Source organism: Lissotriton vulgaris, chromosome 10, assembly GCF_964263255.1.
Source record: "Lissotriton vulgaris chromosome 10, aLisVul1.2, whole genome shotgun sequence".
Lineage (NCBI taxonomy): Eukaryota > Metazoa > Chordata > Amphibia > Caudata > Salamandridae > Lissotriton > Lissotriton vulgaris.
The window spans coordinates 666,515,525-666,541,636 of record NC_141698.1 but is presented as its reverse complement, the minus strand read 5'-3'; the positions used below and the strand labels follow the sequence as shown (position 1 = coordinate 666,541,636).

General features: G+C 44.4%; 1 protein-coding gene across 2 annotated transcripts in view; it reads left to right on the top strand.

Annotated features, from left to right (window-relative positions):
- PTPRN2 (protein tyrosine phosphatase receptor type N2) overlaps nucleotides 1–26,112 on the top strand; it is a 2,289,968-nt gene that overhangs the window by 335,255 nt on the left and 1,928,601 nt on the right. The gene's annotated exons all lie outside the window — the stretch shown is intronic.

The following is a 26,112-nucleotide window of genomic DNA, read 5'->3' as shown; positions in this document are numbered from 1 at the left end:
AGGGGTTGTGAATGCTACTGGAAGTCAGTTTTAGCACTGTAACAGATTAATACATCAGTTGTAGTGCAAACAAATATTTGGGTTGCATACCAATCTCTCAGCTTTATGACCTGAAAATAGTACATTAGGTCTATTGTGTTTATTTGGGAAACTTCTACAAAGCTATAACACAGAAAAAAGAAGACCAGGTCAATGTATGGTGTGCTGTCCTAAATGGTGTGTAGGAATCACACGGATACCCATGTGGATGGATGTGCTAGGTTTCACTGGGCTGAAGAAGTCCCATCAGACCACCCTCTCGGCGGTATATCATCATTTGCGGATGGCAGTTATTCCATAGCCCGCCTATGTAGCAGTGCGGGCAAGGAAATCAACCGTATTCTGCCAACGTAGTGCCCAAAATTAAATGTGTAATGAAGGAAAGCAGTGCTGTGAAATAGGTGATACTTAAAAATGACTACCTAGACTGCGGGGATAGCTTGACAGCAAAAGTGTAGGTGTCATGATTAAAAACACGCCTAGTAGCGAGAGAGTAGAGCTACATTATGGCGCTGTGTGGAATGGTCGACTAGTTTCAGCTGTTACGAGTGGTGCTCCAGCTTTCATCAGGACCTTAAATAAAGTGCGCTACTGCCAGATTAACTAAAGGGTGTACAAGTATAAGGAAACATAGATTGCATCAAAATACTATATAAATGGAGACATATCACCCAGACTTGGAAACTCGGAAGATAACATATCCATGTTACCACACAGTTGGCCACATAACTCCACACACACAGGAAATGCCTCCTTGTGATATAGCTAATATGCTTATTTAGATATAGCTAATATGCTTATTTAAAAATGCAGGACGTAAATTGTTCATGCAGTGGTGTTGTTGTCTTGATTGTGTGTGTGGAGTTATGTGGCCAACTGTGTGGTAACATGGATATGTTATCTTCCGCTTATCCGACAGGTGGAACATTTCTTTCCTGTCTGCAGAGGACACAGAGTTTCCAAGTCAGGGTGATACGTCTCCATTTATATAGTATTTTGATGCAATCTATGTTTCCTTATACTTGTACACCCTTTAGTTAATCTGGCAGTAGCGCACTTTATTTAAGGTCCTGATGAAAGCTGGAGCACCACTCGTAACAGCTGAAACTAGTCGACCATTCCACACAGCACCATAATGTAGCTCTACTCTCTCGCTACTAGGCGTGTTTTTAATCATGAACCGCCAGACTTGTAATCAGGGCCTTAGTGCTGGGATGGAGAAAGGTCCCCAGCAAGGCTCTAGAGAGTATGTGCCTCTGCAAAAGGTTCTGCATAGCATGCCGTCGCCTCCACCATTTTTAACTGCCTGCACATCCTCTGCAAGATTTTCAAATGGATCCCCCCAACTGCAGGAAAACTGTCACCCATGCACTCATAGCCAGCAGACTGGACTACGGCAACACCCTATACGCTGGTATCAACAGAACCCTTCTACACAAACTCCAAACCATCCAGAACACCATAGTCAGACTCATCCTCAGGGCACCATGTCATGAACACATAACCCAACATCTACGAGACCTCCACTGGCTCCCCCTCGAGAAGAGGATCACCTTCAGACTCCTCACCCATGCATACAAATCACTCAACAACATCGAACCCAAGTACCTCAACGAAAGATTATCGTTCCATGCACCAAAGAGGAACCTCCGATCTGCCGACTTCGCCCTGGCAGAGGTTCCCCGCATCCGCAGAAACAGAAGAGGTGGGAGAGCCTTCTCCCACAACGCAGCCAAGACCTGGAACGAACTCCCTGTGAACATCAGAGGCTCCCCAACCCTGCACACGTTCAGGAAGGACCTCAAGACATGTTCTTCAACTGATCCGGAGCTGCCACCCACTCCCCCCCAACACCTTGAGACCCTCACAGGTGAGTAGTGTGCTATATAAAACCCTGATTGATTGATTGATTGAAGCGATAGTGTTTTCACCTCCACCTAAGCACACACAACAATCATAAGTGTGCACGGATGTGCTTCTGTATTATGGAAAGAACCCCAGAGTGTTTTTTTTCTGGACTGTTTACTGACCTTTTCTACAATCTGGTGGTCCATTTTATGCTGTTGATATCTGTGATATTACCACAATTTCAGAACTGCTCTGATTTGCAAATGTGGGCCATTTTTCAGCTATCTGATTCACCAATGGGGCCCCATTTTTATTTTGATGCCAACACTAATTTCTGTCCCAGTCTGACCCAGCAGCAAAGTAGTTGCAGGACAGGCCTACTACCTGTCAATTTCAAATACGACCAGTCCCCTACATCTGGATGGTTTACCCATCCACATGGGATATGGATGATGCATGGGTGAATTTGGCTACATGTGTGAAAGAAGCTTGTGGCGGGTTTGTGGTGCATATGACTATGACCACACTGGCTTCTATTTTGTATGTTACAGAAACCAAGTGGTTCTTAATATGGAGGGTCAGGAATAGCCAAAACAGCTGATATGAATTGAAGGACTCTATTGGACATCCCTGAGATCCTTGTAGTGGACCAGACTGTAGTGTTTTAAGGAGAGGAAACAATGGGTTCCTTTGAAGCTAGGGAGGGGCCCTCCTGCCCTTTCCTCGTACTTTGGAAGGCCTACTTCTCCACAGGTGAAAAGGTAGGTGAGTGAGAAAGCTTACATATTTTGTGCCCTTGTTTTGGATTTTTCCTGACAATATTATGCCAGCTTAACCTCACTTTCCTGCTCACCCGCTGGACAAAGACCATGGCTAGACCTGTCTACGTGGAAATAGCAAAAGTACAGAACTGCCCGGAACCAGTCACTGATTTGAAGTGCTGGAAGTGCTGGAATAACAATGCGTATTTACAACTTGACTATAAAGCTGAGTCAAAATGTTTCAGCCAGTGTGCCAAGATTTCCCGATCAGAAGCCTGAGGATCAAACATCTTTGGAGACCAAGAGAATCCCATGACTGTTATTGTTGGGGTAGTGTCCTCCAGCTCCGCTTTCCAAGTTTGGAATCAGTATTATGGGAAAATTTGACAAGTCCTCCACAATAGGCTGCTCAGAGTCTCCTTCAAGGACAAAGCTGACCAACTGCTTGGGAGGAGAAATGAAGCTTTCCTTGTTTCCCATGAATGAGGAAAAGGTTGCTTTGAAGGTGAGGGCCATGAAGGAGCCTAGGTGAAACAACTTGATGACTCCTCTGTGACTTCGGGAGGGACCTGCACTGCTATGCCAGGGGTGAGACTCGCGGTCCCGGAATTGGTCCCATCAAAGGCGAATGCACAGACACCTGAACCAAACGATGCTAGGGGGATCTTGATGAAGGTGGTTCTGAAGCCAAATTTTCGAGCACCAAAATCTATCCTGGTGCTGGAGAAGCCACTGGCTGTCATGGTTGATGTGCAAGTGAAATCTTACCAGTGCTTTGAAGAGACGCTCACCAATAAGTATGCTAAACACAGAGAGTAATTTTACACATCTTTATTCCGCTGCGTGTAAGTCAGAATTCAAAATTCTACGCCTGCCTTCAAATCATCCCTCCAACGCTTACGTCACAGGCCTATGGTGTTCAGTGATAACCAAATGAGTTCCAGGATTCTTTTATTACAAGACACTAAATCTCCTGCTTTGTTTAATAAAAAGTCACAACTTTCAAACATAGATACATAACTAAATATATGAATAAATACATAGATATACAGGCAATTACAATTCTTCAATTAAGCATCATGGCACCAGAATCACACGTCTTGATTAGGTCACTGGAAACCAATAATTGGTAGTCGAATTGTCAGTGATCTGTACATGTGAGGTGGAATTGTCAGCAGAGAGAGAGTCTTCAACAGTCTGCCTAGGCCTAGTCTCTACATTGACAACAATGTTTTGTGAGTGATGAGCCACATGTCGAAAATGAGAGGAATTTCTCGTAAGTGACTTCCCAGGACAATGGGCAATCACAGTGTGTCCTTTGGTTTGGTAATCAACCTCAAAAAGAGCATCAGATTTCCTATGTTGTATTGTCTAACAAGCACTCAATCTCCTCTTGTAAAAGTGATGTTGTTTGAATGATGTTGTCGGTCAGCATATATTTTTAACTTTTGTTTGTGACCAAAGTCTGTGGTGTGAATGTCTTCTTCATTCTTAAATCTGAGGTTGGCCCTTTGGGGCAGCTTGGTCATCATGGCTCTTCCACACATGAGAGTTACAAGGCTTTCCCCTGTTATTGAGCGAGGGGTCAAATGGCAGGCTGGAAGAGTAGTGTTTAAAACTGCTTTGAGGTCGAGCTTCTCCAATGCAGCACGCTAAACATCATTCTTTAGAGTACTCATGAACCGTTCTACCAGGCCATTAGCCTGGGGCCAAAGAGGAGTGTGCTTTTTTGCTGCCTCATATTGAGGTGATTTAGAAAATCTTTATTTATCGCTAGCAATGTCTCGTATGTATCTCGAAATTTAACTTGCCTGTCCAAGAAAGGATCGTAACACAGAAATGTCTTGTGGGGGATTTGCAGTAGACAATTCTTGCACTTTTGTTGGATCAGGTTTCATACACAAAATATGAAAGACATGGCCAAAGAATTTCAAGCTTTTTTTGTGGAATTCATATTTGTTGGCATTCAGAGTTAAGCCTGCATTGGTCAGCAAATGACATACTTGCATGTTGTAGCTCCGAAAACTAATACTCATCACTATAGCTAAATTCATTTACTACAGGCTGTATGATACGTGAAATGACGTCTTAGAGAAGTTCTGGAGCAGAGGATATATCACTACAGAATTGCTTATAGCGAAACAGACCAATATGCGTAGAAAAGTTTGTAATGTACCTGGATTTTTCGTCAACCTCTCAATTGGTGATATCCTTTATTTAGGTAGAGTTGAGAGAAAAACTTTGCACCATTCAGTTGATTTATCATATCAGCAATGTGCGGACCTGGCTATCTCTCTCCCTCACTTGCCTTGTTGGCTTGATTCATGTCAACGCATATGCGTACAGCTCCGTCACTGTCTCTTTTGGGCACTGCAGTAATGAGTGAAACCCATGGTTTGGGACCAGTGGAGCATTCAGGGATGTCATGTTTGAGTAACAAATTAAATTCCTTTGCAACTGCGTCTTGCAAGTGAAACACAATTTGTCTGTGTCTTTAAGCAACAGGGAGAACAACCTCATTTATGTGTAAATTTACTTTCATTGTTTTGAGTTTTCCCAGCCCATGAAATAATGAACGAAATTGACTTACAATTTCATGATGAGCGTTCATATCGTAGTTCATTGATATCAGTCCCATATCAGCGAGCAGTACTAAAACTCAGCAAACTGGCGATTGAAGCTGTTCCTTGAAGTACACGAATAGGTGCTTGTACCTCATTTTTCTTGCATTTCATCGTGGCTACAAAGGATCCTTAACTCTTTAAAGGCGTGAATCAGCTAATGTGTATACTTTTGTTTTTGACTTAGTAAGTTATGGTAACGGTAACAGTTCTTGATACTTCTCCTCAGGCTTGATATTTAGTAACGCACCACTGCCAATTATGAATCGTATCGAACACTTATTTATTTTAGAGTTATCTTCGGACAACGTTTGAATGTGTTTAGTGCTTCTTCATGTTGATTTTTCTTCACTTTGAGTTTTTTTCTCACATTTGACCAGTCCCACATATGTATGCCGTTCTGGGGAAAACAATGACATTGCACAATTATCATTATCCCTTTTACTGGAAACTGAAACTGACAAACTCTTTGGCGATGATTTACGTGATGATTGACTTCATTCAGTCATGATTTCCCTCAGTTGGTGTGACCTCTTAGCTTTGTGGGAGTGTATCGAATGTCGCTGTGGTAGTGTTCGGTCGGCTATTTAGTCTTCACGCTGCGATGTACTTACTTTTCTCTTCGCCCTGCAAGCCGTCACAAAATGTTTTGCTTTTCCACAGCCGAGCATGTTTGCCCAATGATGTGACATTTACCTTCAGGTGGAAATGACAATCCACATCTGTAACACAGTCTCTTTTTCTGTGGAGACATCGCCTTCTTTCCCTCAGCCTTTTGCCTTGGCTTACTTTTCAAGCTCATGACTGACGCGCTTTGGACATTTCCGGCCTTCAAGTCAGTCGCATGATGATTAGCACGCTCTTCAGTGTGAGCAGCCTTGAGGACTTGTTAAAAACTCAGAGTTTCCTTCAGCATTCTTCATTGAAAGGAATCTGACCGACATCCATCGATTACTCTAAGGCACATAGCTTCCTCATCATTAGATTAATTGAATTTACATTGCTTAACTAGAACACCCAGTCTCTCCACAAACTCATTGATGGTCTCACCTGGTCTCTGGTGCTCTTAACTGAATATATATCTTTTATAATCCACATTTGGCACTAGATTAAACTTGACATTCAACACTGTTTTGATTTGTTCATACATCACTTCACCTTCTTGTGGTATCTTTGTCATCGCTTCATTCACTCTTCCACCAGCCATGTTCCTCAAGTAATTTATAATCTTTATATAATCTTTTTCATCTTTTGCATCCATGAAATCATCAAAAGTCTCTATCCATGTAATTTATCTATTGACAATATTGTGTTTTTTAGCAGTATGAAATGCTGTTGGCGGTTTTAAGAATGCAGCAGCTATATGTACATTGGTTGACAGTAGTTGTCTCTCAGGTGCTTCTTATTGAAGTTGATTAGGCAGGGCTTCTCTAGCGCCTTGTGACTGGCTGGCTCTGGAGTCAGCCTTAACAACTTGCGAATCTTGAATCTTGCCCTTGCTCTCCATTGGAGCTCTCTAATTGATGGCTGTCTGGGGAGTTGTCCTGGGCCCCTGTGTGGCAACTTTGGTGGTGGACCACTTTATCTGGGGACAACTCTGCATGCACAACCTTGGGCCCCCTTCCTGGGGCCACTATGCAGCACATCATTGCATGATTAGTTGTTAGAGGTTTTGATAAGTAGATGAGCCTTATATACTACTAGTCCATGAAAGCATATAACATTATATTTTGTCGGGTTTGTGCTTAAATGTTTCTTTACAACAACCTGGTTCATCTCTGCTTCGTAGCACATGAATTTCAATTGGATTTGTCCTGAAGTATTGCTGTGCGCTGCTTCTATAACATGATTGCATCTGCCTTTGGCATTCATACTCCATATAGCATATGACATTGTTTTGCATAATGGCGCAGTACCTTTTATTTGTTGCTTTCTTTATCTTCAAGTGTTTTATACAGGTTGGTGTTGCCCTGAAACTCCACCTTTGCCAGGGTTGATTCTTGCACTTCGACTGTAGCACACGTGGGACACACAAGCAGTTTGCTGGACCACAGCAAAGTCTCTGGAAAAGCGCTTTCCATGTACGGACTTCGTATCCCCTATCTCATTGCCAGTTGTAGTGCCCTGTCAGCCTAGGGACTTGCCAACAAGTATGCCAAACACAGAGAGTAATTTTTCATGTCTTTATTCGATGCATGTAAGTCAGAACTCAACATTCTAAGCCTACCTTCAACTCATTCCTCTAACGCTTATGTCACAGGCCTGTGGTGTACAGTGGGAACCAAAAGAGTTCCCACGTTTTATTACAGGACACTACAGAGACCTAGCTTGTTTGGGTGGTGGGTTCCGACTGGGATTGGACCCTAGGAAGAGCCCAAGCCACAAGACCGCCAATACAAAATGCATCACGACCCTGACAAGAATCTTCCACTTTTGATCAGAATGGGTACAACTGGCACTCTCAACATCAGGGCAAAGACAGCATCACTTCCGTTTGGTGAACACCACTTAGACAGCATGCCCTTGCTGACAGCGTCAGGTGTGCTTTTTTGGAAAAAAACAACAGGAACTTGGACAGGTATTGTGACACTGGACCCAAATGAGGGGCTAAAGAGTGATTTACTAGGACTATGGAATAACTATGGGTGGATTGAGCTGTAAGTGCTCCCTGTATAGGGCCATAGAGATTTCCCTTTGTAGCGGAGAGGGGCCATGGCACCTTACTGCCATAAACTCTCATTGAGGATACAATGGGTACTACTCTCATTTGCAACCTTAAGCAAATGACCTCTCTTGATTATTTTCAGTATTTCTAGTTCTGCGAATAGTAACAAAGCACTTTTCTTTTTACAAACAAAAGTACTAGCTGGACAATGTTTTATTGATGGCTGTTTTTGCTTATTAAGTACTGAGCTCCTAACCTCACTCCCACCTTTTTGAGTATGCCTTCGACTACCCGACTTCACTACTTTGAGAGTCAAGTTCTAAAGGTATACTTTGTGATCAGTTTTGGGTTCAATATTAGGGCTTAGACCTGGGAAGTGAATGGTAAGCAGCTCTGCTTCACACAAAATGTGCACAGTAACCCACTGTGGCACTGGGATTCCTGAAAAAGTACTCATAATTTTAGGGGCTGCTACTCCATTTGAGCAGAGGAGCGTTGCCCCGGCTGCTGCGAGGGTAGCAAGCACACACAAATAAGTAAAATAGCGTATCAATACCATTGTGCATAAATGCTGCAGTGTGAGGGCGGGGATGAATCTAGCAATTGCAGGATTACAGCTGCCCCTGTAGTGTGCATGTCAGGTTGGCCAGCCTCTATTGCTACGGCCAGCGCAACATGCGGTCTGTAAACCCAGCAATCCCCTATCTGAAACAGCCGGGGAATTGATGGCACAGGCCCCCAGCCTCAAAATGAGTGCTGGGTTAGCCTGCTCCCACCAATCCTGTAGCTGCAGGTCTAGGATTGATTCTATTGGTGTCCACTGAGCAGGAAGAAAGTCCTTCCCTTTCCTGCTCATGAACGCTGATCGGGGAGAGAGGTGCACACCCGAAGGAACAGTATATGGTGAGTTTGGCGCTGTAGCGCCCCACCATATTTTATAGTCGTAGCCACCACTGCATATTTTGCAGTTGGGTAGTTCAGATGCAATAAAAATTCACAGTGAATTATGGTGGGCAGGCTCCCATGCACATACATCCTGAGTCGCATAAGGGTAGCTATGCAAAAAACAAGCACCATACAGCCGCCTAAGCACTCAGCCATCAACAAAACATGACACCTTCGATACTATAAACGCATCAACAGGCAGCCATGCCTGAAGAAAACACAAAGGCAGGCATCCCACTGCACGAAGCCATGCATACAGGCACACACATTTCATACACAAGCATGCATGCACATAACTGCCAAGTGGTCCCATGCCATATTTGACCCATTCGCCCAATCCTGTTTCTTGTCCACAAGCATTTTGCTTTTTGATATAGCTCAAACAGATTTATAGTACTAAAACAATCCTACAAAACCCAAATTACAATTGCCATTTAATAAAAAGCCAGAATTGGCTGAAGTTGTCACACTTGACATCGCCCACTTGGCAGGTAAGCCAGACACAAATGCATACATCGACAGATTGATGGAAAAACACACAGACACACATTTGAGCATTATGTGAAAACGTAATTTGTTTTTGTTTTGCTGTTCTCAAATGGATGATGTGTTTTGGCAACCAGGGTATTGAATGCTTGTATTAGTCTGTGTTTGCTTCTGTTTCAAAGCAGATGATGGATGCCTACTATAAATCATTTTAATTGGGACACAAAGAATAAACCTTACAGTTCGCACACTGCTGTGTGTGGATACTGAAAACGAATGAAGGCTGCATATGCCTGGAATGTGTTTCTCAGATGCCATCTAGGGGATGCTGTCCTCCATTAAAAGCGATCCATTCCTCACTCTTGGAGTTCAGTTTTTGACATCAAAAGCTTCAACAGATGACATGCCTTATTCTCAATTCCTCTCAACCGGCTACTATCCATCACACCATATCTCAAGGAAGTACACCTTTTGTGGGTGGTAACCCAGATTTTTCACATTTTGCAGGATCTGATTTTTGCTGATTTTAGAAATCTGGGCACTTTTTCTCTGCTAACCGAGAGTAAAGTGTCTGTGATCCCCCTCTAAACATGGTTACATCCGCTTATTCCTGATTGGCACATTTACCTTGCCTACAAGTTCCTTGTTTATGGTGTAGAAAGTCCACCCAGGGCGTGGAAGTTAAAAGCCACTTGTGGACTGTAGCACCTATTGTGCCATCCATTATAGTGACAAAGCAAACATGGCTAGAGGCCTACCCTGCGTAGCCTGACTGCTACAGTGTAAAACCGGCAGTGGGACCTCTCAATAGCCCTTTTTGTCTGGTAAAGACTCCCTTTTAAATATTATTAAGTCACCCCTATGAAGGCCTGGTAGCCCACAAGACAGGGTGCTTGGCATTTAAAAGTAGAATAAGTAGAAAATTAACATTATTATGTCGCTACAGTCACAGGGCCAATAAAAGCTATTTTCACTGTAGCAGGTCTAGCTGTCCAAGGTAGAAAATCATTCAGAGTACAGAATAAAATATTGATACTGTATCCTTCAGAATGGGATCAGCTAGAAAAATTATTAAGCAACTATTTTAATAGTTATTAAAAATCAATTCAATGATAACGTCAGAGATTTGATCAATATTAAAGATATGTAACTTTTAAAAATTACCTTTTCCCTAACTAAAATTCCTAGGGGGTAATTTTTATTAACTCTCCAGGAACTTTCAGACTTTGTTCAGCCGAGGAAGAGGTGTGAAAAGGGTATGAGATTTTTCCCAGGATCACACAATAGGCTGACCTGAATGGGCAGAGCTGATTCCACTAAGCTCAATATGATATGCCAGGTGTAAGCTGCGGGCATTCTGTTGACACCAAGTATCAAATCCTGCCAGACAGGTCTGTTGAGTCACATGTAACACTTTGAAGCACTGGAAAGAGAGAGAACAGAATGCCAGGACAATTCTTCTTGTTAAAGGACCTTACTTTTGCCACACCAGACATCTCTCTCTAGCTTTGTTGTGAGTACAGTGCCTGGTTCAAATTACGTTTTAGTATTAGATGTGAAAGGACACTCGTGATTACCATTGTGCACTACCCTACACACTCACAACCCTCAGAGTCCAAGTTTTGCGTGGCCAAAGACTTTCACCTTCTTGAAAATGCTGATAAATGCAATTTTGGGCCTGTTTGCAGTAAGGCAAACAGGAACTAGTGAATAAAGAGTAGGGGTGCTCCTTGAAACGTTTTACCCCATTGATTTAGGTGTGCCCAAAATAATCATCACCAACTGCCTGGTGCTGGGCATACATGTGGCACTCCAAGGTAACTGGACAGAACACTTTTTGTACCTCTGGAAAATCAGAAGAGTACTGTACCTGCTGAAGGTGACCTGAGAAGAGCCCTGAAGGACTAGACATGCTACCCCTTGTATCCAGGACAAAGAGGTGTTGGTTCACCTTCTGTGTAGCTACAGGGACAAAATGAGCTGCAAGATGCCTTTTCCAGGTGTACCCAGCTGACCATTGACTAATGAACCTGGACCCTTTGAGCCTTTAAGTGCCTCCTCTGGATTCCAGGGGCCTTTAGAAGTATTCTCATGTGGCTGTGAGCATGAGATGAAATTTTGGAAACCTTTGAAATTTTTCCTCCAGTCCGACCTCCAGATTTTCATGAGGACCAATCCACTTGTTTTGTCCATTGCAGTTGTCCTGAAATCGCACCTAGGTCCCGGTCTACCATGAACATTGACTATCATTGGTGCTTGACTTTTTCTTGGTGCTATTTATTCTTAAAACTTTAAAAATTCATATCAATAGCTCCTCTTGTAGGATAATTGGATTTTTATTATTTTGGTGTTATTTTGTTTAACATACTTTACTTTATTTTTCAAATTTTTACTTTTATACTGTTTTATTGTTGCATAAATATTTTACACATTGCCCTAAGTTTAAGCCCCTCCACTCTGTGCCACAGCTACCAGGTGGTGGAGTTTAAGTCTATGTAGTGACATTGAGAGTTCACCCTGACAAGAGTTGTGATTATTCCATGAGGTGGGCAGTTGCCTACCTCAAATAATTATCCAATTTCTTACAATATCTCAAACTGAACAGCCCCCATAAAGTAAAATATGCATTGTACCATCTTGCTATAGTTCCTATATTGCATTTACTGTAAGGTCTGTGTACCATCAACCCCTTTCATTTGATATGTTCTTATAAATAAACAGTTACGCACTCATAAACAAATATAAAGACTCAACTTTTTTCTTAGAAGCCTGCTGCGGTCTCCAAAAATGAGAGCTCGTACACACCTATGGCAACTACTGGCACACATTAATCTCCATCCTATTTCCCAAATCTTTTTTATTGACATTGTTTAGTAAAAAGAACAATACAAAATAGAGCACTGTTAAAACCAAGGCATCACATACCTAGACACTTTAAAACCCTTCCTCCCCCGAACCTTCCACCTCCCAGTAGGATTCTCAACATTACTTGAAGGTTCTGCTGTGGCTCTCTGTTCACAAACAACAACAGTGTCAGAGGCATCACAAATAATACCTCTGTAGTCATTCCAGTTTCCCCAAATTTTGACACATTTTCGAGGACAACCCTGCCTTATAGACATCCCTTTCAGCCTGCATGCACCAGTTCATGTCGTGCTTTCAACCTTCTAACTGGGGTGCCTGTTCTGCATTTTGGCAATATTTCTTTTTACAATGGCGAACCCCAATGTTAACCTTATAGGTTCCATACAAAGCTGGTCTGTTTACTTCAAAACATTCAGGAGATATTATTTTGCTGTTGGGGTGGGGAGGATCCACTTACTTTGTTCAGACACTCAATTGCCGCAACCCAAAGGCCCTGTTTTTTGGACATTCAGAACTGGTGTGGTAAGAGGTACCCACTTGGCCCCAACGCCGTCTGCAATTGGCACTTGTTGTCCAACCCATCTTGTACAACTTGTTTGGAGAATATTACAAATGGTGAAGGATTTTTTATTATACTATGTGGAAACTTAAACATGTGGTAAAAGGTACCCACCTAGCCCCACCCCTGTCTGCAATTGGCACGTGTTATCTGACCCATCTTGTACAACTTGTTTAGAGAATAATACAAACGGTGAAGGAGTTTTAATTATACTATGGGGACACATGAACATATGGCCACCTCTCTAGGGGAGACTGCATCTTCCTTCTAGTCGTCATCCTCGAGATCCCCCAGATTGTGTGTTCGGCGCTCATGCAAGTGTGCCAGGGCCTCTGGTGTGTTTGGAAGTCTTTTCTTTTATGTCAGTGACATGGCCTTGCGCTGCATATTTTTGTCAAGTAGTGTCTCCTTCAATGGTGAGGACGCTGGTAATACCGTGTTCCTCTGCAGTGTCGCTCTCATTGCATGTCTGACCTGCAGATAACGATATGTCTTGGTAGGAACTTACTGGTAGTCTTGCTGTAAGTCTTTAAAGGAAACAACGTTACCCTGTTGACATAAGTCCATGCCTTGGAGATGCTGATCAGATTCCACTTATCAAAGCCCGGAGGTGCCTCAATGTTCCCAGTGCAGCTGTATGGCCGGTGTGATCCTTCCGCTCCAGTCCAGGGTTTGAGTGGCTGTGTGTCAGATGTCAACCACTATTGCTGTTGGTCCCTTGAGTTTCAAACACATGGGAGGTCTGTAGAGTGCTCTTAGATAACCTCTCAGTTGCAGTGCTAGCCTGTCTATTTGTAGGGTGGTTCTTCGGGGACCCAAAGACTTAGACATTGATAGTGGATAACTGCGCTGCCCAGTAATACTTTTAGATGACCGGCATGGTCACTCCAACGTCTCCGACCAACGTCTTATCAGTTTATGTTGTGCAATTCAAGCTGTGCCGCCATCCCACAACAGCGCTCTGATCTCACTCTCTATGGCCTTAAAGTACTGGGTAGGGGTGTTTTACAAAATATATAGAAAAGGGGGCAAAGACATCATTTTGAACAGGGCAGCTCTGCCCAGGAGCGTCAGCTGAAGGGATCTCCAATGTTGGACATCTCGTGTTAGTCTGTTTAGAGGTTGTACCAGGTTCTTGTAAAAAGATTATGTCAGGTTCATTGTGACATAAAGTCCAAGGTAGGGGAAGCCTTTGGTTGCCAGTTCCAATGTGCAATCATGGGGAATTTTTGGTGGTCACCATTGCATGTTGTATATTTGATATTTTGGCCAATTTATTGTGCACCCTGAGTAGTAGCCAAATATATGAAATATCTGCATTAACCTGTCTAGGGTAAGCTCCGGATCTGTTGGGGAATCCTGCTCAGCACGTTATGGAGCCGCCTCAGGTTTAGTGTGGTGCTACAGGTGAATTAGGCCTGAGATCACCTTGGTGAAGTGGGTGGCCAGGACCTTGGACAGAATCTTACCTTTGCATTTAGGAGAGATATTGGCCTTTAAGAGGCACAGTCCTTAGGTAGCTTCCCCTCCTTTGGGATTACCAGTATGGTTGCTAAACGTTGGTCTCTGGGCAGCGCACCCAACCAGCGACTCTCTACAAACATCTTCAGGAGATGTGGGGCTAATTTCTGGTTCATCGGTTTGTATAGTTTGATCGGTAACCTGTTAGGGTCGACAGCCTGCTCTCGCTATTTCCTTTGCTGTGATCCCCTCTTTGAGGAGAGCTCATTCCGGGGTAGGTAAGGTCAGCATTTGAATGTCAGCAAGAAACTCCAGTGAGTCCTCTACAGTGGCGGACATCACAGTGGAGTATAGCTAAACATAGTAGGTGGCAAAGACAGCTGCCACTCTTTGTCAATCACTCACCAACTCGCCTTCCTGCAAACGCACTTCTAGCACCCAGTGGCTTGCCTGCTCCCTTTTATCAACCAGGCCAGCAATTTGACGGCTTTGTCACCAACTTCATACACTCGGTGTTGCGTTGCTCTATGACTTAAGTGGGTGGCTTCTGTCGCTACATCCCTGTATTTGCCTTGTTTGAGCATAAGGATGCTTCTTGATTTGGCACTGTCCTGTGGAGCCAGAATTCTTTCAAGTGCCTGGAGTTCCCACTCCAGCTAGTCTAGGTAGGCTCCTTTTTTTTTTTTGTGTCCTGCTATTAAGGCCAGCACCTGTCTTCTAATTACTGCCTTGTAGGGTTGGCGCCAAGTAGACCGATATTGTGTTCTCAGTTAAGTAGTGCTCTGTTGCGGTTTGGAGCCCCTTTTTGAACTTGGGTCATTTAAGGTACCATGGGTTGAGTAAGAAAATGCATTGTGAGATGTCCTCCTCCAAGTCTCAGTCTCAACCACGTGGGAGAGTGATCTGTGATGCTTCATGCCAAATAATGAGTGTCTGAGAAGAGGTGAATGTGCCGTGTGCTCCTGAGTTAAATGTGAATTGCTGCATGTGGGGGTTGTAAACCGCCATATATCGGTCAACCCAGTGCCATGAGAGAATCCACTAGTGGGCATCGAGGGGAAATTGTTTGCCTGTAAGTCCAATGGCCGCGTTCATCACACAACACCAGATTAAAGTCACACTTTAGTATCAAATTTTCATCTAGTAATTTGAGGAGTAGTGCGTCCAGGTCATGATGAGTAGTTTCATTAGGATGTAGCGGGACAGATACAGAGCAGATGTTGATGGTGTGTCTTTCCCAGGCTCCCAGTGGGAAGGGTATCTGGCCATATCTCCAGATCTGTAAATGGGAGCGACTTCCTAATCAGAATCCCCACCCCTCTGGCGTCAGTCATATAGCCTGCATGTGTTGCTAGTTTGTAACCCCATCTGTCAAGTGCCATATAGGTGTTTCCATTCAAATGAATCTCTTGTAGCAGAGCTACATCAGGGGCCTGTCATTTAAGACTCCCCTTTTTACCTTGTCACCCAGGCTGTTGACATTCCATGAAAAGAACGTAAAAGCTGGTGTATCATGTCACACAGCAATCAGTGTGGTTGAGGAAGTCTATGCCATGGCTGCAAAGACCCATATGCTGAACCAGTGGCGAGGCTTGGGGAACCTCAGCGTTGCCCTTGTTATGGTGTGGTGTCTGTGCTCTAAAACTTAACTGCCCCCTCTATTGGGGCCAACAATAAAAAGCAAAAACCCCAAACTCACCCCTGACTCCCTCCATTAGGGCCTAAAAACTGCCCACCACACCACCTTGCAGAGTCTGTCGCCCTTAACCAGAACTAAACAGCCAGAGACAGTGGCAATTACCAACATTGCACCTACCCGCCCCCCCTAACTAATTGTTGTGTGTTGCCAAGAGACATCCTCCATTAGTGCAGGACCCACCATAGCAGCTCTTCTGCAGCCATGGGAGAACATACAAGGCAGTCCGTGCCATCAATGCCCTGTGCCAAATAGTACTAGGCTGGTCAGCCCTCTCCATCACAAGTCCAGGCGCTGTTCTAGTGGTACCCTGTTCTGAGGGTCCTGTTGCGGTGGCAATCCCTGCTCGTTGCTTGGTTTGTTGGCGTTCTTTCGGTGGTCCGTAGTGGTCAGCTCGCTACGTTGACGTTGTGGAAGATTCTTTAGTTTTGCTACTGTGACCTGCCTCCGTCCCTCTAGCCAGACCCATGTCACCTCTGATGTAGTAAAGTGCTAAGTTTTCCTTTCAGCCACCACTCTAAGTTGCACTGGGAATTGCATAACTCTGCACCGCTGGATCAGCTTTCCAAATAGTTCTAGGGCCAATCTGTTTAGTCGCTCACCTGGGCCCCACCACTATGCCCAAGGAGCCTGTTGGCTGCCCCCTCAGGTAACTGTTTCGGTTAATGTGGGCCTCCCCTGGAGCACAGATGATGCCCCTATGCTCTCACTAACATCTTTGTATAGTAAGTGTGTCCGTGACTAGGCTGTCAATGGGGGAGGGTCAGCTCAGTCTCGATTGGGACCCCCCGGGGCACTGCTGGCAGATGTGCTTGCATTCTGCTTCCCTCCGCCCTGGGGCAACAAATTATGCCACCCTAAGAGACCCTCATCAAGCATATGCAAGACTGCCATGGCAGGCTGCATGTCTTGGTGCAGACAAAAGTCATAACAGAACATGTCACACATCCCTGTGTGCCTTGTCCCTAACACTACATGGAATATTTTAAGTCACCCTTACAGCAGGCCTAACAGCCCTAAGGCAGAGGCTGACTATTGACGTACCATAAAAAATAACATAAGGATCTATACTTACCAATAGCCCCAATACCAATTATCCAATAACCAGTCAGTTGGCAGTGAAGGAAGTTCAATTGTTTATTATACAGAATACTCTATAGAGGAGCCTCTCCCATCCTCACCCATCCAGGTGCGTGGAGAAGACCGCTGGCTTACATTCAAAACAACACATATATACTTTCGACATATCGCATGAAACACCGTAAATGGAAAAACACTACTTGGATCTTGGCCCTCGAGGAAGGACCATATATGGCACACATGATTAGTACAAAGCTCTGCATTAGTTATTATTGGGGAGGTCAGGAGGGGTGACTCCCATTCGTCTCAGTGCCCGGGAGTGCAGGCACGGCGCCTTCAGGAATGCGCTTATCGCACCCAAAGCCAGAGGCGACCTTGAGTCTCAGGACAGAGAAAGAATAACGGGTCTTCAACTGTCTCCAGCAAATCAACTAAGTTAGGGTCTGACAGCCATTGGAAGGTAGCACGTGATTCACTGTTCATGCCTAACGCAGAGAAGAAAAGATGGCGTCTGTATAGTTTCGGCCTACACAAGGAAAACAGGACACACACGCACAAATATCCTCACTAACTCAGGGAAAGAAATTGAAGATTACATTCTGTGTATACCTGTATACTAGAAATATATAGATACATCATGCTAACACAATATACATATACGACCTATACCACAAACATAGGGGAAATCAGAGTTTTATCCCTCAAGTATTACATGTGAGGGCGTATCTGCATGAGCAGATATGCCCCTATGCTCGTCAGTGGTATTACTCCCATGACAAGTGACAAGGGAAGCCATTTTAGAACATGTGCTGGACACTGGAGAAAATGAGTTCCCCAGCTACATGATGACTTCACTGAAAATAGGGATGCTTGTTATCAAACATCTCATATTGGTAAACACACACTAATGTCAGTGTTGGATTTATCAATACATGCACCCAGTGGAGACCATAGAGGTAGCCCTTGAAAACCTACCAGCCTCTGGTGTGCTTGTTGTCTGGTTTCTGCCAGCCCACCACCAAAGACACTGTTCTGACCTCCTAGGGTGAGAGTCTTTGCTCTCAGGAGGCCAGAATAAAAGCTTTCTGGAAAGAGGGTGTAACACCCCCTCCCACAGGATGACTTGCTGATTAACCTCCTTGACCTGGCAAGCTTCAAAGAAGCTGCCACCTTTGGAATGGGAATCTGGCTCCCCTCTCAGGAGAGGGAGCCACCCCCTGTCCAGAGCCCCCTTGGCACATGGACAGCTGGGGAAATTATCTAGTCAGGTATGCGTGGCACCACCAGGCTAGTACCTCCCCTATGGTGGGTTACTGTGAGGTGGACATGATTTTGTAGAAGTAGACATCTTTGTGGCATACTAAGGAGTTCTGGGATAGGGTTATGCCCACTTCCCACCGGAGGTGGTCATATAGGGGGTGTAGTGACCCCAAGGATCAGTAGCCCATTGGTTACTACTGTACACTCCACTAAGGCCCCTAAATCAGTATTTAGCGTTGTCCCTGGCACCAGAGAAGCAGATTCTGATGACCTAAGAAGAGAGAAGACACCGAAGAGCCACTAAAGCAAAGAGAAGAAATAGGAACATCGGACCTGCCACCAGCCCCACCGGCCTGTCTGCATCCCTTGCCGGAAACTGCACCAAAGTTGACTCGTCCTTCAGCTGTTGACTCCAGAAACCTGGGAGGACTGCTTGCCTTTGATAAAGATCCAAGACTACCGTGAACAGTGGACCTGTTCTCCTGCAATTCCAAAGAAAAGACTCTGAGGCGTCCGGAACCCCCAAAACCTAACCTCTGAAGCCACCACTGCCCCTGTCACCTCTGGCCCGAGTTGAAGTGAGCCACCGGTGTCAACCTAGGACCCCAAGCTCTCCTGTGCCCAAGTCCATTGTTTTTTCATCCCTCGTCGACTCACTGAGGTCACCTGCAGCCTTATTGTGCAAGCCCCCTCAACTGCAACTGCTCCCAGTAAGGAAAACCCAATGCCTAAATTCACCTCTGCACCCGTCACCCCTGGGCCTTGGAGAAGAGTACCAAAGGTGTCCCTACACACCCGAGCATCGTGAGGCATGAGTCCCCTTTTTGGTTCAGCCCAACTGGCCTCCTGGCTAGAACCTGCACCCTCTTTTCACACAGACTGATCCCCATAGAGTAACATAGGCCTCCCAATGCTGTTGTACACCCTTAACCTGGCCTCCCATTGCCGCTGGTGGTGTACTGCGGGTGCTGCCTTGACCTTTGCCCCGTACTCACCTTAACTCCTGGAGATAGGTTTTGGAAGTCACCGCACTATATCTGCTTGCAGAACTTGTTTTTCCTCCCATAGGATAACATTGCAGAACTTAGAAATTGCACTGTGCCCACTTTTTAAAGTAAAAAGAATGTATATCTAACAACGTAATCATCAGAACAAGTTTTCTTAAATGCCTAACATATTTAAAAATACTTGCTATTTTTATAAATTGGTGTGGAACTCTGTAATATCCTCAGGGTTGTACATATGTTAATTTACAGCTCTGTAACTAGCTGTTCAGGCAGTGTGAGTGTTCCGGGTAGAATGTTAGAGGGATTGACATGGATGGAATGCTTGGGTGCCTGGGGTGAGTGTTGTCAGTTGGGAGATGGGCTGAGCAGCTAGTAGGCTGCTCCTTCTGGGGCTGCTTGTTCCTGACTTCAGCTTCTTGTTATCTTACTTATGGACTTGATAAACTCCTACTTAACTCAGCTACGTCTACCTCGACTACCTTATTACCTGAACACATGTACTAACCCACTACACATTTTTGGGGACGATCTTGTGGAGACATACCTGCGCTCAACGTGCCATCTAACAGGAGTTGGGACTATCCAGTAATGATTGTGGAACAAGCAAAAACTATTTTCAAGATAAAGGTACCTCGACAAGCACGCGCAGTAGCCCCACCAGTGTCCATTACATCGTTCAGCCCTAGCCCAGGTGTGCTGTGAAGTAATCTCAACACTTGGAAATAAGTCATCAAAGCTGCATCTCAACACCTGGAAACAAGACATTAAAGCTGCCTGCGTATTCGCCTCTACAAAGGTCTACAAAGCCACAAAAAAGTCTATGCAGCAACTAAAAACGTCTACAGTGCCTCAGGAAAAAGTTTACAGTGGCTCATGAACAAAGGTAACCAGTAGATATCTAAGTTTTTGCCTCCAGTGCGTAGTGCAGTGTTTCTGTTGACAGTAAGGATCATTTGTGACTGTTTAAAGGTGCTATACTATGCCTTTATGAGGAATTGGATGGAGAAATTTTTAACGTTTATCCTGCCAGCGCAGAACTGGTGTGTGTGCTGATTTAATTTTGAAATACTGGCTCCTTGGTATTTTCGCAGGGTCTCTTTGCCTGCTGCAAGTGTGAGAACTACACAGCGAGGAAAGAGTTTGTTCAAATTTGTTTCAATTGGTGTTTGTTGTTCCTACTATGTGGCAAGTAAAAAAATGACAGTTGCGCTTTGTTTAAAGATACAAAATTGGAACTCGCAACTTACCTTGACCACCGTGCCGTGTGGAGCCTCTCATCAACTTTCCATGACGTCTTCTCCTTTCGTTGTCATCAATGCTGTCTATGGACATTTGGCAGCAGGAGCAGGCCGTGAGCCACTCAGCATGCATCTCCTGTGCGTCCCGCCATCTTGGAGTTGCCGTTTCCAGGCTTTCTGCATCCTGTGTTATTGATGGTTGAAAGTGCCCTCAAGTACCCTGCCAACCATTGTTCAGTCAATAAAGTTTTTCATTATGGTTGAATCCACTTCTGCAGCATCGCAACGTGAAGACTTCCTTTCTCAACATGGACTATCCTCATTTTCTCTCAAGTGTTCGCCTCTTCAGTTCATCGTTTGGGTAGTGAGTCCTTCAATTCAAGTCACAGGACACTCAACACCAGTTCTTTCCATCTTCTGTGGGCATTTTCACTACTGCAATCTACTGCCAAGTAGTTTGATATTCTGGCAAGTACTTTGTTTCTTTCAAGCTCTGATGTTTTTCAGTTTCAGTAGGCACTGTATCTGTTGCGGAGTACTTTCTTCTGAAAGAACTGTTGCTCGCCTGTCTAATCATCCAGGTGACAGGAACACCTTTCACTTTGTCTTTGTAACAAGCATGTTTGTAGCTTACAGTACATACCAATTGGTTGAGGCTTCCTTTCAAGAAAAATGTGTGTATTTCATAGACTGTCATGCTTACGCTTAGTAACTTATTTCTACTGCTGGGTGTACTCCCTCTCACGACTGTAATATGGTGATGTTTTTCATCCATGTTTTTATCACAGTTGTCGTATCCCGGCGTAAGGGATGGGGTGGGTTTTAGTCCCAATGTTCCCTCTTTCAAAGTTTGGTTCAAGGGGTCTTTTCCCTTGTCAAGTTTGGAATGGGTGTAAGCCCCATTTCAAGGTCATTTCACTATGCATTTCTGCTGTTAACCCTCATGCTTGGGTTATGGGGTGATAATCCCTTTTCTACGTGAGTTGGACACATTGATCTTTTGGGTGTGTCGGGTGTTAGTCTCACCACTTCATTGTTCGTCATTTGTGTGTAAGTCGCACAGCGCTTCACCTTGTTGTGTCCAGTGTGTAAGTCGCCCTACGCCTCACTTTTATTTGTTGCGTGTAAGTCGCCCTGCACCTCACATTTTCTCGTGTGTGTATAAGTCGCCCTGCACGTCACCTTCTCTTGTGTCCAATGTGTAAGCCACCCTGCGCCTCACTTTTCATTGTCGTGTGTAAGTCGCCCTGTGCTTCACGTTCTCCTGTGTGTGTAGTAGTCCCGCGGCTCACTTTGCCTGTGTGTGTAAGCCACCCTGTGCTTCACCTTGACACTATGTGTGTGTGTGCCACATTGTGCAGCACCTTCTCGTGCTCTGTGTGTTTTTTTTTTTCCAAAGCAACACCTACATTTATTTAGTTATGGGTTAGCCCCACATGAGGGGTGGCCTGTAGGGTTTCCCTCATATGAGGGGTGGCGTCTAGGGTTTCTTTTCCCTTTGCCATTGTCTCCTTTCATGAGGACCTCTTTTTCACGTTAGGTCATGCTCACTTGTTGTTTGTGAGCTCTTCCTTCACTCTTTATATCTTTTTGTTCACTATTAAAGGAGGAGGATGGCGTTAGTGTTTTCTATCTCTTTCTTCCTTCTTTCCTTCCTTGTTTGGCTGTTTTCCCTCTTGCAATGTGGTCTCACACTGATCCCTTGGTTTACAGACTTCTTGCATCGATTGTATATTTACTGTGCATAGTTTTCTCTCTTCATTGTATTTTCTCTTTTGTTTTTCATTTCGAGAGGAAGAGGATAATGTAATATCCTCAGGTTTGAACATATGATCCTTTACACCTCTGTAACTAGTTGCTCAGCCATTGTGAGTGTTCCGGGTAGAATGTTAGTGTGATTGACATGGATGGAATGCTTGTGTGCCTGGTGTGAGTGTTATCAGTTGGGAGATGGACTGAGCAGCTAGTAGGCTGCTCCTGTTGGGGCTGCTTGTTCCTGCCCTCAGCTTCTTGTTATATTACTTATGTACTTAATAAATTCCTACTTAACTCAGCTACGTCTACCTCGGCTACTTTATTACCTGAACATGTGGACTAACCCACTACAATCTCCTTCTTGAGTTGTGTGTGTCATTTATTGATCATTCAGTGTATTTGCGAAGGTCTTGCACTTCTCTGTGTTCAGCCTAAGACTGCTCGACGACACTACCCCCAAATAGAGCACTTTGGACTTACATAGCAAGCCCTGTCCACTCAAAAGGGAACCCCTGGACTCTTTACAAGCTATATCAGATGTTTGATATACCACATAAAGAGCCAGCTTCCGACACAGATGTTGGGGTATTTGACTAATGGGTGGGGGAGCCACTCTAGCAAGAGGCCATCTTCATTGGCGGATGACCACACCCATCAAGCTCTACCATATTTGATTCGTAGAGAATTTCTTTTGAAAGGGCTATCTGATTTACAGAAAATATTAATATAAATGCAAATGTTTAGTGAGTTATGCTCCCTCTGGTTACTACCCTAATCCCATAATTGGAAATATACATTTTCTTCTAACAGAATTGTAGCTGGTAGTTGTGATTTAACACAAGGCTCCTCAGGAAATCTTTCCAGCTGCTCCACACAGCTTGTCAGGGCTGCAAGATGTACCGAAACAAACTAGGAATTTCAATCCCATCAATCAACATTGTGTTCAGGTCCTTGGGACATTTTTATGTGCCTTAGGCCTCATAGAGCAGCCCAGGCATGACTGTGGAGAGCAGCAGTTTATTTCGCAGTGACATGGCAAAAACAAATGATTTCATTATTTTTTAGCCACCCGTGTGGAAACCTGCTGGGATTTATTTTGAGTGTCCTTTGCCTCATCACCTTGCATGGGCCTGTTCAATAAGAGTACTTTTCATTTTAATTGGAGCCCACAATGGGCCCCCTTACTATTCAGATGATAAGTGGAGGCAGAGGCGCAACTAGAGTCACATTTCGGGGGGCTCCAAAAAATTTCGGGGGGGGGGGGGATAGGCAGAGTGGAGATGCAGTGGCTTTAAGAAGGGGTGAAAAAACAACAAAGCCTCGTTAACAAGTAAATGGTCTCCTAAAGATCTGTGAAGTACTCGGGTGGGGCTGTGTATGTGCCCGGGAAGCTGTCTCAGCCCAGGCTGACACTCACGACAGGGAGGGGGGGCGGGGTGGTATGGCTGAAGCCCTTTCAGCCCAATGGGCGTTGCGCACCTGAGTGGAGACGGGGTAACTGGGGTCAGAGATACCAATTCTGGCTTGTATTGCCAAACCAATCAGCAGAAATTCTCTGCCTTATCCACCAATGATGAAGCAAGTTCAGTAGCACAGGACCCCCAAGGCCATGGGTGCCCACTAAACCATGGGCCTCATTTATGAAAAGTGACGCATCGCTGCGTGAAAACAGCGATGCGTCACTTTTCACTGCGCACTCCTTACAACATCCCTGATGTGTCATATTTAATGTATGACGCATCATGTCACAAGGAGTTACAGATACGCCAGTATTTCTGACGTATCTGTAAGCGCAAAAGTGACGCATTGCTGGAGTGTGTCACAAAAGTGACGCAACTCCAGCAATGCGTCCTTTCACATGGGGAAAGCCCCATGTGAAAGGGCTTGCATCAGTCTTACGCCTGCTGTGAGGAAGGCGCAAGATTTTGACGCAACAGCGTCCTAAAAGTGACGCAGTGAAATCTCATAGATTTCACTGCGTCACTATTACGAGGCTTTTTGCGGGGGAACGCCCCCTCTGCATACATTATACCTGACACAGGTATAATGTGGCGCAGGGGTTTAAAAAGTGACGCATCTACCTAGATGCGTCACTTTTAAAAAAAAATTACGCAACGAGGCGCATTCTTTACACCGCTGGTGCGTCACAAAAAGTGACGCACTGGCGGCGCAAAACAGACGCAAGGCCTTCATAAATAAGGATCCAGGTTGATTTGCAAACCGATTCAGTTACCATATTTGGTGTAATGCCTTAAATTTAACCTGAGCTTAGTGTCATGTCTTCGTTGCCTATGAGGCGAGGACATTAAGGCTGGTTAAGCAATATATTGCATTCTGTCTGTCAGCCACAGGCCACTGCGGTTCGCATCTCTGATGAGGCGGAGAATGGAAAAAAGTTGAATTGGTTGGGAATGGCAGCCTGATGAAAGGACGCCATCTTGTTTACGATATTTGGGGTTAATTATTGCGTGTAAAATAAATAACGTGTTCAGTAATGGCTGCATTTGTGACTGTTTGAGCGATAGCGTGTACGTGCCTGTTGTTTTCATTTGTGGCCACCGGCGCAGCAAGATTCTAAGGGCAGTTTACACAGACAGCACTTAAAGGCAGGTATTTGTTGTGATAGCATCCTCGCCATACTAGTATCAATTTGTAATGTCTTCTTTATATAGCAGACTATTGTTCTCTGGCTAGAATTTGTTTTACAATTAGTTATTGCATGCAAACCTTTGTCAGCTGGAAAAAAATGCTGAAAACCACATACACTAAAAGAGGTACATTAGATTAATTTAAAGCAGTAATTGGAAAATAAGACACCATAACTACCAAAATGCTGTTTTAAGAGACCCTTATAGTGCAGTTCCTTGTATGCTTTTAACTACAAATAGTGGTCCTTAGAACAAAAAACTATAAAAGAAGATAAATATAGACCAAATGGAACTATAATTTTATGGGAAAAAAAGTCCAGCCGGACAGTTTATTACCCTGATACAAGAATAATTATGCAACAATAGAACACTGAGTGTGATAGAAGCGGGGCACCAGCCGGTGTCCGACTAACACACTTGAGAAAACATATAACAAGGACAAGAATAGCAGGCATAGTAGGACATCTGATTAGGGTAAATCATAAACCAGACAATCTGTAACATACACATATGCAAAGAAAAATATCCAACAATTTATGCATTTAGTGTAATGGTGTCGACGACGTTTCGAACCACACTTAATAAAGGTTCATCCTCAGGACAGAGAATAATTGCCTTAAGAATACACATTAGTAAGATTATCACTGGTGTACATATAAATTTGCCATAATGAAAGAAGAGAAGGGAGACATAAAAAGATAAAGACATATCAATAAAACATTGTTAAAACTGCGTGCATAATTTGCATGACTCATACCATGCCAAAGTGCTGACGGCAGCGGGGTGTGGTACATGCTCAGTGCAGGCAGTGTAAACAACGAGCGGAGTAAGGCTAGTGGCGCAGCGTATCAATGGTGATTACAGGTGACTCTGGCTAGTGTGAGTCAGGGTGCAGTAGTGATAAATAACTGTGTAGGACGTGAATCTACAAAAAACAAGAGTGCCGATAAGTGCAAACACGTAGGTAAAAGGGGGGGGGGGCAGGCTCAAGAGCGAGTGGCTTACCGATAGTGTAGCACTCAATTCAGGAGAAACTTGTTAAATACGTTTAGTTCCAGGGCAAAAAGGACCATAGTGGATCTGATAAGGGGGAAAAAGGGGGGTCGGTAAATTAACTCGGACTAGTCCCGCAATGACAAGAATGTAAGGGCAGTTCATACCTGTAAGGTTGCCCTCAG